Below are 13,387 nucleotides of genomic sequence, written 5' to 3' on the forward strand. Positions count from 1 at the left end.
CTTGTCTTGCATGAAGGCGTCTCATATGATACTTCCTCCACCAAACATCACCCAATCCCACATTCAACACTCCATCCCCTGTATTCCCTTTCCACACTCCCCCAACCCACTTTCATTTGCTCTTCCCTCCGCTGGCATTTGGTTGCCACCCCACCCCGTTCTCTGCTCCGTGTCTCCCAGCCCCAGCAACAGCTGGGCTCAACTTGCAGCTGATCGGCACTTTTGCTCCGCGTGGCTTTGGCTGGACGCCGCCATCGGTGACACCATTCCATGGCAACGTCTCTGTCCAGACACAGTTGTGATGCAAGGAAGGCACTCATCATCAAAGCGATGTTTTTAATAGAAGGATTAAACTGCTCTCACGATGCACTTTAAGGATTTGCACAAGGAACGTGTCTTCACAATCTGGGAAGTCCAGTGTTGGACTGACTACAAAGCATCAGTGGAGCCGGTTGGTATTCAAATGCTGAGTCAAAGATGCTGAGTCAAAGAACATAGTGTTCCCTACGATGTGCTGCACCTCCATAGGTTTGTTGCCATCGCTTGAACAAAAATGGTGACACTCACCTGTCATGATGGAGCAAAGTATGGAGCATCAAATACATTTGTTGATTCTAATTTGCTCATTCTTTCATTTTCTTGGCTGCTTTCTTCCAAATCCGGCTTGCGGGTGCTGCTGGAGCCTGTCCCAGCTGTCTGCGGGCGAGAGGCGGGGTACACCCCGCACAGGCCGCCAGTTCATAGCAGAGCCACACACAGACAAATAATCACACTCATACCTATGGAAAATTTAGCGTAACCAATTCACCTAAGCTGCATGCCTTTGGTGCTGAGAGGAAGCCATTAAGCATCACGAAGGAGCACTCAAAATGTTGTACACTTTGTCCTTTGGCAAAGTCTGTTTGTGGCGCTAGTGTCATATTTGCTATCTTGGCGATGAGCATTATTAAAAAAAAAATAATAATCTGATAGATCTGTCTCTTTAAGACTCCAGGAAAACGAGACATTTTATGTAACGTGCTTGCATCAGGGGACGCAGCATCATTTTTGCTGCAGCTATCTGTTTGCAGTGCTTTCACTTTTATGTGGAGGGACAGCCAAAAATAATCAGCCATGATCATTCCACCTCCATCAACACCCACACAGTGAAATATTGCCAAGTACAACACATGTGCTGAAAGTGAATGGTATTCACAAGCCCACGTGTGTCTAGTTTCATAACCTGTGACTCTGCTATTAGTCTCTTTGGCAAATAATCACCCCCCCTGCTCGATTTCTTCCTTAATGTTCAGTTTCATATTTCTCACTCTTGTCATGTCTCTTCAACAAGTATCTCAAGCCATATCTCTTTCTCCCTCGCGCCTTCGCCCTAGCCTGACTTCTGCCTTTGCTGTACTCTTATCTTTCACCCTTTTCTTCTTTCTTCTGTTGCTGTGCGGCTCATCATTAAGCCAAGGTCAAACTGTGTACTTGCGTGTTGCACCTGTGGGATTTCGGATTTCTGCTTGCACAGGTAAAACATGAATTTCCCAACTACAATGTGAAAAACCTTTTATTACAGAGTCCCGTTGACGCCAAAAAAAAGGGAGGCTGCGATACGTCCCTATGTGAATTGAGAAGGGCTGTATCATTAACATCTTTAGAATGTGTGTATTTGTGAGTGTGATCTGGGAACAAGACAATGTTGCACTGCCTGCTAATATAATACTCAAAGCTTTTGCTGCCAGTTTGGCTGAAATTATCCTTCAAAATGTGCGACTTCATAAAGTATTACTAGTAAGAACTTCCCCACTTGGTCATAAACCCTGCCAACAATATCCAAATCTTGATAAAACAGTAATTTCCGTGTTCCGAAAGCCCACAGAAGTCCATTTCCTTTTTGGAGTATTCATGAGAATACCAGTGCATTGCAGGGGATGAATCCGAAGCGCTCGGTGGGAGGTTCGAAGGGAGAAATAGAGAGAGTGAAAAAGAGTTTAGCGGCTGTGCTGGTGAACTTTTCCCCAGTTCACCTGGCTGCAGTGTAGGGCTTTTCAGCCACAATGGCCTGCTGGGATCTGGTGCTCAGCAGAGCGGACCATGCTTATGGGCTGTGATCCCGAGTGTGTGTGTGTGTGTGTGTGTGATATGTGTGTCGTTAGAGACAGCTGTCCAGCTCATCTTCCCCTCTTGCGACCAGCAACATTTATTAGCCCAGATGACCAGGTGGCTATGTCCCTCTGTCCCTGCCAAGGCATGCTTCGTGCTGACCTCTGAACTTCTAGCAGAAATTCCTCGGCTCATGTTTACTGTTCATGGACTGCTTGATTGAGGAGATATTTTGGTGTTGGAATAGTACACTTTGGACACGTAATGAGAAGTTTTACCTGATAAAGGCAGCATGCTTCACCCGAGGGGCTTGTTGTGCAGACAAATAGCGCCTGAAACGCCTCTGTATTCACAGCCTGCTCAAGATGGGCCTGTTGGGAATTCATTTTCAGTCTGTGGTACTTTGTTTCGAACATACTCAGGAAATTGTAATGGCAAATGGCAAGCGAGAGAGACTTGCATGAAAAGGAAAAAAATAACACACACACAAAAATGATCTACTAGACCTGGAGGCTTCTTGAGATCCAGGTCAAGACAGCTGAAACTAGAAAAACACTCAGAGAGCGCAGACCTCCGCCAAGCAGCTCATTCAGATTTACACCGTCCAGATGGTGATCTGGATCATCATCAAAAGGTCCTAAATTGTTTTAAATTGTATCTTTATACACCAACCATGAAAAGTACAAGTGAATCGGAGTTGATGTGTATTTTTAACTGATTTTTTAAATCCGTAAATTGAGTTTTCAATGTTAAAATTAAATATTATTCCCTGACTTCATTCTGGATGGATCAGGTCCAGAAGACATTTTACATGAGAGTGCATCAGACCCCTTTATGACTGTGATGTTTGGTGAGTGAATTGATTGCATATCTTACAAGATGTGATTTATTTTTGAAAAAGCCTAAATTATAAGTTAATAATAAGTAAAAAACATAATTATAATATATCTAGCCATCTGCTTCCTGTTTCCCCCTGTGATGACGTTTAGAACAAACAGCACGATTGTAATCTGATATTTCGTCCATCTATATCTGGGTAAATGTGCAGCTTTTAATAGGCAGCTCCACAGTCCTAAACCGAGATCAACACCCATGTACACGGCGGCTTTCTCTGCCCTATGATGTGCCTGATTAAAAACAGAGATTGTAAGACAACCGTTGGCCTTTTCAAGTTTCTTGCTCTTCTCCAAAATTCTGCATGTCATTGCCATGGCAACATCAAATGCTTTTCCAGATGCTTCTGAAACATCTGGGTAGCAGTGCAAGTTGTCCACAACCTCCATGCAACTTTGTATTCGCAAATATGTCCCATTTGAGCTGCCTGCCGTTGTTGGGTGCTGAATAGGTTGAAGCACGCGCATTCTTTGCACCGTTCTTTCGTCACCCTTATAATGGTGTGGGTGGGGGGGGGGGGGCTGAGGGCAGGACAGGCACCCAAGGTTAGCGAACAAGGCGTATCCAGTTTCTGTTGTGTAACAGCAATACCTCCAGGCTTCCTGTGCACATGTTCTGTGTAATGCTCATGTCCTGGTGATTGGATGGGCCATTAGAGGACATGAGGCAAGTGAAACCTTACCTGATTCATATTTCCTCCCGCTGCTACCGCTGCAAGTTGGAGCTGGACTTCAAAGTTGTCTCCAAGTCCACATATAAAGAGTCGATTGCTGTTCAAACGCTGCCTCTTTGTGTGGCTGAGATATTAAAGCTGACTTGGACGCATCTCATTTTCTGTCTTGCATCGCTTCGTACTCTGTGCTGAAAAAACAGGCGCGATGGGGCAGAATGGGACCCCGCGTCCTGACGCCTCTCTTTTCACTGCCTCCAGGAACAGGCTTTGGAGCATGGCCATGGCACACTAATCCCCCCCATACCAACTTCACCCTTTTGACTGCCCCACCCTGATCCCACCTCACCCACCCTGTGTTTGCTTTGGCACTACACAGGACATGCATCACAGCACCTGCCACTGCAGCTTGCTTTCACCTATAAGTGTGCTAAAGGGTTAGCCACGTGTCCCTGGTACCCTCTAAATGGGTGACAGCACAAATGTCCTTCCCCAATGGAAATAATCACCAGGACAAATAACTCTCCAAGCCCCGGCGGCGGCTCCAAAGGGAGGCGTTTGGTAGCAGTTTGAACAGGGGAAGCAGGTGTATGTTTATTCCTTAACCTTTATTCACTAACTGAAGTCAATCCACTCTTAAATGATGTACAATACAGATACTTCACCAACCCATGAGTTCCACCACACAAACCTCCACACCGCTAACTGTGATTTTAGCTTTGTGATTTTGATTTTCGAAAGGTTGCACCAACAACCACCAAAATATGTCCATAACAATGTCATGAATTTTTTTTTATTTTTATGTGTGATCTTGACTCATCTCTACCAGTTTCTCTTTGGACTTTTCCATCGCACAGGAATTCAAATGGTCCACCCAGTCAAGCTGCAAAAAAAATATGCAATGAACATAGTGATCAAATCTCTCGTCAATACATTTCGTCATAAATGAAGTCAAAGGAGTGATTCGGTCAATGGGAACAAGTTGGGCCTATGCGGTTCAATAAAGGCACATAATGCATCACATCTACATAAACAATTTTGTTTGTAGTCAGACTCAAAGAAAGAACTTCTCTCTCCCAGCAAGGAAACATTGGGGTCATTAGGAAGAGAGCACAATAAGGGACTGTCTGTAGTAAAAATTGATCAAAATATAAAATGTTTGGGGTTGTTAAGCAAGCTCTACAGTAAATTCCTGAATGTCATAATATTTTAGGATGCAATTAAAACCAAAATCTAATTTCCTTTGTGTGATAAACCTTTGTTTGGGACTTCTGTTGCTTGGTTCTTTAGTGGAAAACAAACTAAAACAAGTGTTGGACTGCTGGGTCTACTCTAGACAAAAAGTCTAGACCCAAAGTCTAGACAAAAAGTCCAGACTAATGTATCGAGGCCTGTCTGTATAGGTTTCCATATGTGGAGCGCAGAGTTCTTTCATCTAGAGCAGACTGACAGAAAGAGAGTCGCCTTTGTCCTTCGGGTTCTGTAATGGACTGATAGCATTGTACTGAGCTCCCCCCCCCATGCTAGCCTCCCTGTTTTAGTATCCTGGTTCTTATGGTCCCCATTAAGAGGTGCTGATACTCTCAACCTTTGGCTGTCAACAAGCAAGGGCCAGAGGAAGGTGCAGATTACGTTCTCTGATAGATGAGGTAAGGCCAAAGGGAAGAATACACAGCGAACTCTTGTTTTGGAGTGACCATTGTCTTCAGCCGGCGATGCTCACTCTCTCCATCCAGTCCCAGCACATTGACGACGCCTTGTTGGAGTCATATTTCTCATGACATTCTCCAGGTGATATCTTGTCGATGCGTATCAGTCCTGAAGACTTTATCCTTGTGGACTTCACAACATCGCCACCTCTGCCCCCCCCCCCCAACACGGAAGGTTGGGATCACCGCAGTGTTAGACCTCCCGTGGGCATGATTAGGTCCATTTGATCAATCTGACGGTCAACATCATATTGCGATTTTTTCACCATGTTAGAAGACCTCTGTCGTAACAAAGAAGCATGAAAGGGACCATTTGTCTCCCCTCACTGGGCCATTTGACAATCCTATCTACTCGTAACATAATAGTCCTCTCTCACGTTCACTTGCTTTTCTCTTTGCCTCTTATCTTCTGCCTTTTTTGGTCTTTTTTGTCCTTGTTGTTGTGGCAGAGAAGGGTGAAGGTTGGCAGGGCAGGTGTCTGATTTTCATTAGAATTGCAAATAGGAGTGAGTGGATGCCTGATCAGATAAGAAGGAGAGGCGAGAACAATGGGGGAGAGGAGAGGAGATGGGAGCAGAGACCAGGCTGGTGTTTTGGGTCTGCCTGTGTGGCCTTTGATCCCTGTGGGCTACAGCCGAGGCTCATGTAACTCCCCACCGCAACCAGGGGACAGGACCTCTTACCTCATTCATCCTTCTTCCTTCGCTCCCGTAGGTCAAAGAAAGGGAAGGAGTGGTTTCAAAAATACTGCATGACTCTTCAAATGTTATAATTTATTGGGCAAATATTATTACCATTTTCTTGTAGAGGATGCCAAGTCAGCTGATCGCATGGCCCCGTCCTGCAGCTTTCATCTGCAGGAAGGGGCTGCAACAAGAAAAGAACAATGTGTTGGGAATATTATTGTCTTTGTTTAAAGTTGTCTGCATGGAGGCAAGAGACTGCTGAAAAATGGAGGCTACTATTCCCATTTATTGGCGGGGCTTTATTCTGCCCTGACGTTCCATGAAAAAGGATTGGAGTTACAAGTAAGAAGACTGGAGGCCGAGCTCCTTACCCTCTGAGTTGAGGATGATATCAACCGACACGCAACAGTAAATCCATTATTTGCAAAGTACGCTTGACGCATACTAAGCTGTTTCAGTATGTTGTTGTACTTCCCTTGGTCATGGGACGCTTGCATTCTAATTAAAATCACAAACCGGACCTGTCTTGTTCAATTCAAACAAACCAAATCCGTCGCGGGATCTGACTCAGGCCAGCTGTGCCCTAAAGCTGTCGAACCCAACAGCTGGATTTTACCATTCTCCCCTCTCAATGAAATATCGCACCACACTGGCACCAAAACCCAAAATGATTTGCTCAGCATATCTGAATCCTGAGTAACAACCCAGTTTTTATTTCTCATTTTGCGTGTGTTTAACAGTCCGTTCTTGGATGCAGACACTCCTTGCATCCGTCGACAGCAATCTCACACTCCCTTGGGGCGAAGTGTTGAAAATCATCAATTCCACTGGGCTTGTTGCCGTGGTGAAGGCTTGCAGCGACAAGGCTGGCTGGCTGCAGCACTAACCAACATGCACCTGGGTGTGTTTGTGAAAGGGCAGGACAGGCCGGAACGAAGGAACAGCTATGTCAATACCTCCGAAAAGGAAAAGCAAACATTTCTGCGTGAAGTGTCATTTCAGTTATTTTTCCCCATTGAATAGTTTTCCCTCTGTAAATGTTCCCCTCGTAAGCTGACTATGACTAACAAAACAAAACTGTTTCAGGATTTTTATTTTGCTTGTTTGAAAAAGCTCTGAATTTTTTTTGCTTGCTAGTCATAAACAGCAGTTGCAGCGACAGACGGGATATGAAGGATTTCAGAAGAAGCTTGGCGAGGTACCCGCTTCCTATCTGTGCAGAGCCTCACACGGCCTGGGTGGGCGAGCTGCCCCCCCCCCAGCACTAAACTCTGCCCTGTCCTGGATCACGTTTGCAGCCCTGCCTGGTTTAATAAAGCGGATTCCCCCCCCTGCAGATGAACGTGGCTTTGGAGCGCCTGGTCCCAGCAGGCTCTGTTTTCTCACGACACTCTTCTCAGCAGCACCTGTTGGTCGGACCTCAGGCAACAGATGTTCCAGCTTCATTCCATCTGAAAAAAAAAGCATGACTATTGATTTGGAGGAAATTCCTGCCAAAATCCATCACATTGTTTGCTTTGAATAGCGAAACTCCCTCGTTTCAATTTGCCCAGCTCTTTCGCAAACGCATTGGAAGCAGGCTATTTGCTACAATCTCACTCCAAAAACAACCTCTCTGCCATCTGATATGAACCTTGAGATTAAAAAAAAATCTTATTTTCTTAACTCTGACAAGCACAATAGAAGCATGTTACGGTGAAAAGGTGGCGCTTCTCCTGACGCTGCGATGAAACAAAGCAGACGGCGTGACTCGAGAGATACGGATCGCAGCGCTTGCTTGCTGATGGATATGGGTGTGCAAACGTAGCCGATCACGACAGCCTAACAAGAGATTGACTTATGGAGCGAGCCAGCTGCACGTTGCATGGCTATCTCCCCCACCTGACGGAGAGGGGAGGGCGAGTTAGAGAGACGTAAGGAGAGGGAACGGAGTAAAGAGGGCAGAGGGCATGTGGCAGAGCTGGCAGCAGAAACTGAATGAAGAAATGAGACCAAATAGCAAAACAGAAACGCTAAATACTTCTCAGATGCAAAAAGAGATTAAAGTCCCGGATTTACCCCCCCCCAATCGCCGCCTCCCTGCCATTACTGTATCTCCAATGGCCAACGCAGGACCATGAGTAGAGCCTCTGCAGCTGCACGCGCTTAAGAGCAAACCGACAATTACGGGCTCCAGCAGGTTGCTTTCTTCCATCTCATGCTTCCATTCACAATGTTTGATAATGTGAAGAAAATAAAGGAAAAGCAACAGATTGTACAGCAGTTTTCTTTCTCACCAACCCTTTCACCAAAAGATGAAGATAGTCTCCTTCAGTAACCTCAAAAGCCCAATTTACAAAAAACATTATTGAATGTTGAGACCCGCATTCAGGGGTCAAGCCTCCTTGCAGGGGCTGAGGGCTCCCCGAACTTACTCGCTTTAATTATGCTGTTTTTTTATTAACGGGGCATGAGAAGGGTCTGGTAAGGCCGTGTGTCATGCCCCATGTGCTGATGCACTGTGTGCATGTTTTAAGATGTGTGTGTGTGTGTGTGTGTGTGTTCTTTGCATACAGACCCCATTTGTTAGTGGACGGACTCAGTCTGGGAAAGTGTGTGCAGGCGTAGAATTCACACACAGCACAAAGATCCAATTATGAGCCCCCACTCGGAGACGGAGAAGGGGGTGGACAAAGGGATAATAGGGGCTTGTCCATCTCAGTGGGGGGGGGGGTATGATGGTTTCCTTGCGTCTCACCTCACCTTCAAGTCCTTGCCTGTGTAACAGAGAAAAAGGGAACCGCAAACATGTATGTGTCAACAAGAACGGGGCATGGAGGGAATTCCTTCAGGCCTTCTATTTACACATGCACTGTGATGATGATGGATATATTTATTAGATAGAATGTTAGAGTACAAGTACAGTCAAACAGTAGCATGTATTACAGTACAAATACAGTCAAACATCCTGTCTAAGAGGAGCATTTCAAAAAAGCCCTTGCGGTGTTTTTTCCGTTGAAAGTCCTTCGTACATAATTCATCGACTGTGAAGCTGCAAATGTTTCAAACCAGTTTAAAGGCAGATTGAGTGAGTTGCTATGCAAAAATACATGAAAAATAAATACATATCTTCTGCAAATAGTGTTAATCTCTTGCGTGCATGCAGTGAAAGTGCTGCTATATTCCAGACTAGTCTCCAGTCTAGTCTGACAAGTGTTTGATCTCTGGAGTGTTGGGCTTCTGGCGTCTGTATAGTTTCACCTCCAGTCTGTTTTTTTTTTTTACTGTAATACAACTGATTAGATTAGCTTGTATTGGAAGAACGTGATTGCAGCTCGGCGCGCGTCGCCTTCTAAGCGGCAACGGTGGCTTGATCGGTGCCAGCTCGACTTTGATTTCTAATCTCCAACTTCAGCCACACACTTTTGTGGAACTTCTGTCTGATTCAAGATCATTAGGAGACTGTTTTATCTCGACAAAATGTCAGCCATATCCTCGCTGTGCCGTGACAGCGCAGCAGTCAGGAGTCTAGACAGTCTTTGATCTTACGTGTGTTCTTTGTGACAATGTGTGAATTCCCTTATCAGCCGAGAGCCAATGTGTTTGGGTACAAACCACAACACTCGTGGCTCGGCTCTTGGCTGGGACAAAGTAAACAGCAACAGGAACATAACCGAGGTGAGAATTACAAAGACTGAGATTTGGATGATTAAAAATGTCAAAAGACTCTGTTAAAATGTTCCTTCCTCCTGTTTCCCCTCAGAGATTAGGATAATTCCACATGGGGTTGTTAATAGTTTGCCAAACGGAATAATTTATAATTATAATTTAGCTTTACGCCTGATGCCATTTCTGCCGCAACAGTCTGCATTTATCCGGCAAACATTTTTGTTTTACCCCTTTACTTGCTTTTGGCACAATAAACTTAGAGTCATCTCTTAAATTATATTTAATTTGCTGAAGCTCAAAGAGTGAATTTCTCCTTTACAGGGTCTATTAGCCAATCATATTTGACATGAGGTGAGACGCAGGCTACGCCCCCTGACAAGCCGCCATAACTCTAATTACGATTTTTGCTTGTGGTTGGACTGTCGAAGGACTGAAGGAGAATCCACGCAGGCACGGGGAGAAATGAAAATGCTACACAGAAAAGCCCCAGTTCTAGATTTGATCCCCTTCTGTCAGGTAACGGCTGACCGCTACGCAGGCTCGTGTTGTTCTAGCAGTGTTTTAATTCTGATGGGTACTGCATGCCAGTCGAAGCCAGCATGTTTATTGAGGTTACTAACAGCTAAAGTGCTCCAATGTTTCACTGAATGATTTTTGTGCATCTGCCCAGGCGGTATCGGGTATCCATCCGTCACTCAGGAAAAGACAACACGGGGACGTCCCTGGAAAAATGCTTTTTTTGGGGGGCCTTAACTGAGTGAATGAGAGGCTGGTGCTCCAGTGCAGGATCTGGAGGTGGTAGATGTTACATATTTTACCAAGTGAAAAAAGGATAGGATGATATATACTGCTATTTTTAAATAGACCATTTCTTTCATGTCTTTCTTGTCTTTCATAGGATCCTGAGATCAACTGGCGACAGGATAAAGGGTTCAGAAATGAAAGTTCTTCATGGATTTCATTTAGAATATTTAAATGTTTAAGCTTATTTAGTGCAACATTCTCCTGGTCTTGTGACCTTTGACCCCAGGGTACCAGGTGGAAGGAAGCCACTGACTGCCAGATGAAGGTTTTCTGCTGTCACAAAGCTGTAAAAAGATTGAACTGACAGCGAGATGAAACCCAACAAAGGACCGATCGAGCAACAATAGAAGAAGAAAATTATCATTTCATCCATTTCCACCTCAAATACTCAAAAGATTAACTACACCCTCGTGTTTTACTGGGAAAAATGATTACATTACATTTACATTTTAAATGAATAAAACAAATGGAGGCGCAAATAGGAAATCAAACAGAGCACTTGAGCAAAGACAGCCTGCGTGGGATCACACATGGATTCAGTGGCTCGTTTCTTGTTGCGCCGGTGAAGGTAAAAAAAATAAGCATCCATGCATCGTAGCCCACATGCGTGACACCACAGCACATATGTTAGTGCAAGCGCAAGTGTGTTGATGCGCACACGTGTAAGGAATGAACAAATATACACTTGTGTCTGTGTGTGTGTGTGTGTGTGTGAGTGTGCGCGCATGTGCGTGCACACGTGTAACACTTTGCAGCTTGCTTTCACACACCAGGTGCAACCTATAGCTCTAGGCACTGTGTCAGCACATAGCAAGGCAATATGACACTCTCAAGCATAAACACGCACACACACACACACACACACACACACACACACACACACACAGTAAAAATGAAATGAACATGATATGAAAGGAATAAACCAGTGGCTGTATCACAGCATTTATTTTGATCTGTAGGGCTGACAGTTCTGGAGCGAGTGAGAGCGTGAGTGGGAGACACAGAGAGAGAGTGAGAGAGCGAGCGACAGAGCTCCATGTCATGTAGCCTCTGCAGCGTCCATGACCGATGTGATCCACACAAGTGGTAAAGGCAGGCAATAAAAGGCATTTGGTTGCCATCTGTCTCTGTGGCCTCCGTGTTAAACAGTTGGCTGTCAGTTCCATGCCACAGACACACAACCAGGATAACCATTAGTCCCTGAACAGGCGCCCTTACACAGGCACTTGGGTCGGGACATCTATGGTCACGTCTGTGGCCAGATAATGGCCACGAAGATATGACATATACAGCTGTTCATGTGAAATACAGGCGGAATGATCTGGAATCAGCAAGAAAGGGTCGGAGAATAACTCACTGACCTCGAGGATCATTTCATGTCAAGCTGATGGGATTCGGGGTTAGGGTTTAGCACAACGGCACGGTGCATGGAGACTCAGACCCAGCGTTCCTAATATGCTCCCTTCCTACTAATTACCTGTTATATTACTCAACAATTCCAGAATAGCTCTAAGGAAATGTTTATTTATGTGTTTTTTTTAATTTTTATTAATTTCTGGAAAGGAATGAAAACGTTTCAAATCGACTTAAGCAATAAAAAATCCCCGTCCTCGCACTGCTCACCGCCGTTAGCGCCATCGTCTGTCTCAAAGGTAAAACTCATAATAAAACCACATTTTATATTACAGTAATACTGTATATAATTGATCATTTTGTGTGTGTGTGTGTCTATAGCAATTAAAAACGTTTTTTTGCCATTGTTATTAGCGTTGATTTGGGTGCTTTTATACCGCTGGAACGGATTAAATCATTTTTAGTTATTTAATATGGAACATTTTTATTTGACATACGAGCGATTTGAGTTACGAGCTCGGTCCAGGAATGAATTATACTCGTATGTCATGGTATCACTGTACAAAAAGACGATCGACAGAATCTACAGCCTGCATTGTAATTCTTTATTCTCTTAAGGCAGCCTTTTTCACTGAATTCCAGAACAGATTTGATTACATTTCTCAGTACTTCTACCCTTTCTCTCTTAATTCTAAAAAAACACTGTATTTTGTTGTGTTGTCAGGTGTTAGAAGTACACTTTCACATTTGCTTCAGCACTCTGGCGCCTCCTGTCCTCTTCCTGACTGCACGTTACGCTCGCCTGCACTGGACATCGACTTCTCCCAACAACTGGTTAACAGTAAGAACTTTATTGGAGCTTGATAATCTGCTGAATTAATCTTTTTCTTATGAGGAAAACGGAGCGGGTGATAAAAACAGCGCTGACAGACACACCGAGGACATAGACACCACCGGCTCCCACATCTGTCCCTCTCCGCAGTGGACTTCCTAATCATCTCCGGCTTCACATAAGCCAGTCATCGGGATTTAGAGGTTATTATTTTGTGTTCCCTTCTTTGTCTGAAGGGTCATCTTTCTGAGCTGAGGTCAAAACGAGGTGAACATGCAAGAAATGCGGTGTAATGTTAGGTAATCCTGAAAACTAATCAAACGTGATGGAATTAATCTTCACTAGAAAAGCATCGAGGGAGAGCGCAGACCTTCGCCGAGCAGCTCATTCCCCTCCTAATTAGATTGACACCGTCCACATGGTGATCTGGATCATCATCAAAAGGCTATAAACTGTTCTTGGTATCTTTATACACCAACCATAAAAAGTAAAAGTGAATCAAAGTGTATTTTTAACCGATTTTTTAACCCATAAATGGGGTTTTAAATATAACTTTTTTTTAATTATTCCTAATGTTGTTCTGGATCCGATCCAGATAAAATTTGGTGGTGAGATAGAGATCCCCGCCCTACATGACTGTCCAATTCCATAAACATTGGTCAATAATCAACTGAGATATTGAGGAACAAATATTAAAGCTCCA

At 44.4% G+C, this 13,387-nt stretch overlaps 1 long non-coding RNA gene across 1 annotated transcript; it reads left to right on the forward strand.

Moving 5' to 3' along the window:
* The first annotated feature begins 1,373 nt into the window (after positions 1–1,373).
* LOC137898913 (uncharacterized) lies at positions 1,374–10,874 on the forward strand. The gene is made up of 4 exons (XR_011105621.1): positions 1,374–1,513; positions 10,124–10,211; positions 10,366–10,490; positions 10,594–10,874. It is a non-coding gene; the product is annotated as an uncharacterized lncRNA (long non-coding RNA).
* Positions 10,875–13,387: the final 2,513 nt, after the last annotated feature.

The sequence above is a fragment of the Brachionichthys hirsutus genome, chromosome 8 (assembly GCF_040956055.1).
Source record: "Brachionichthys hirsutus isolate HB-005 chromosome 8, CSIRO-AGI_Bhir_v1, whole genome shotgun sequence".
NCBI lineage: Eukaryota > Metazoa > Chordata > Actinopteri > Lophiiformes > Brachionichthyidae > Brachionichthys > Brachionichthys hirsutus.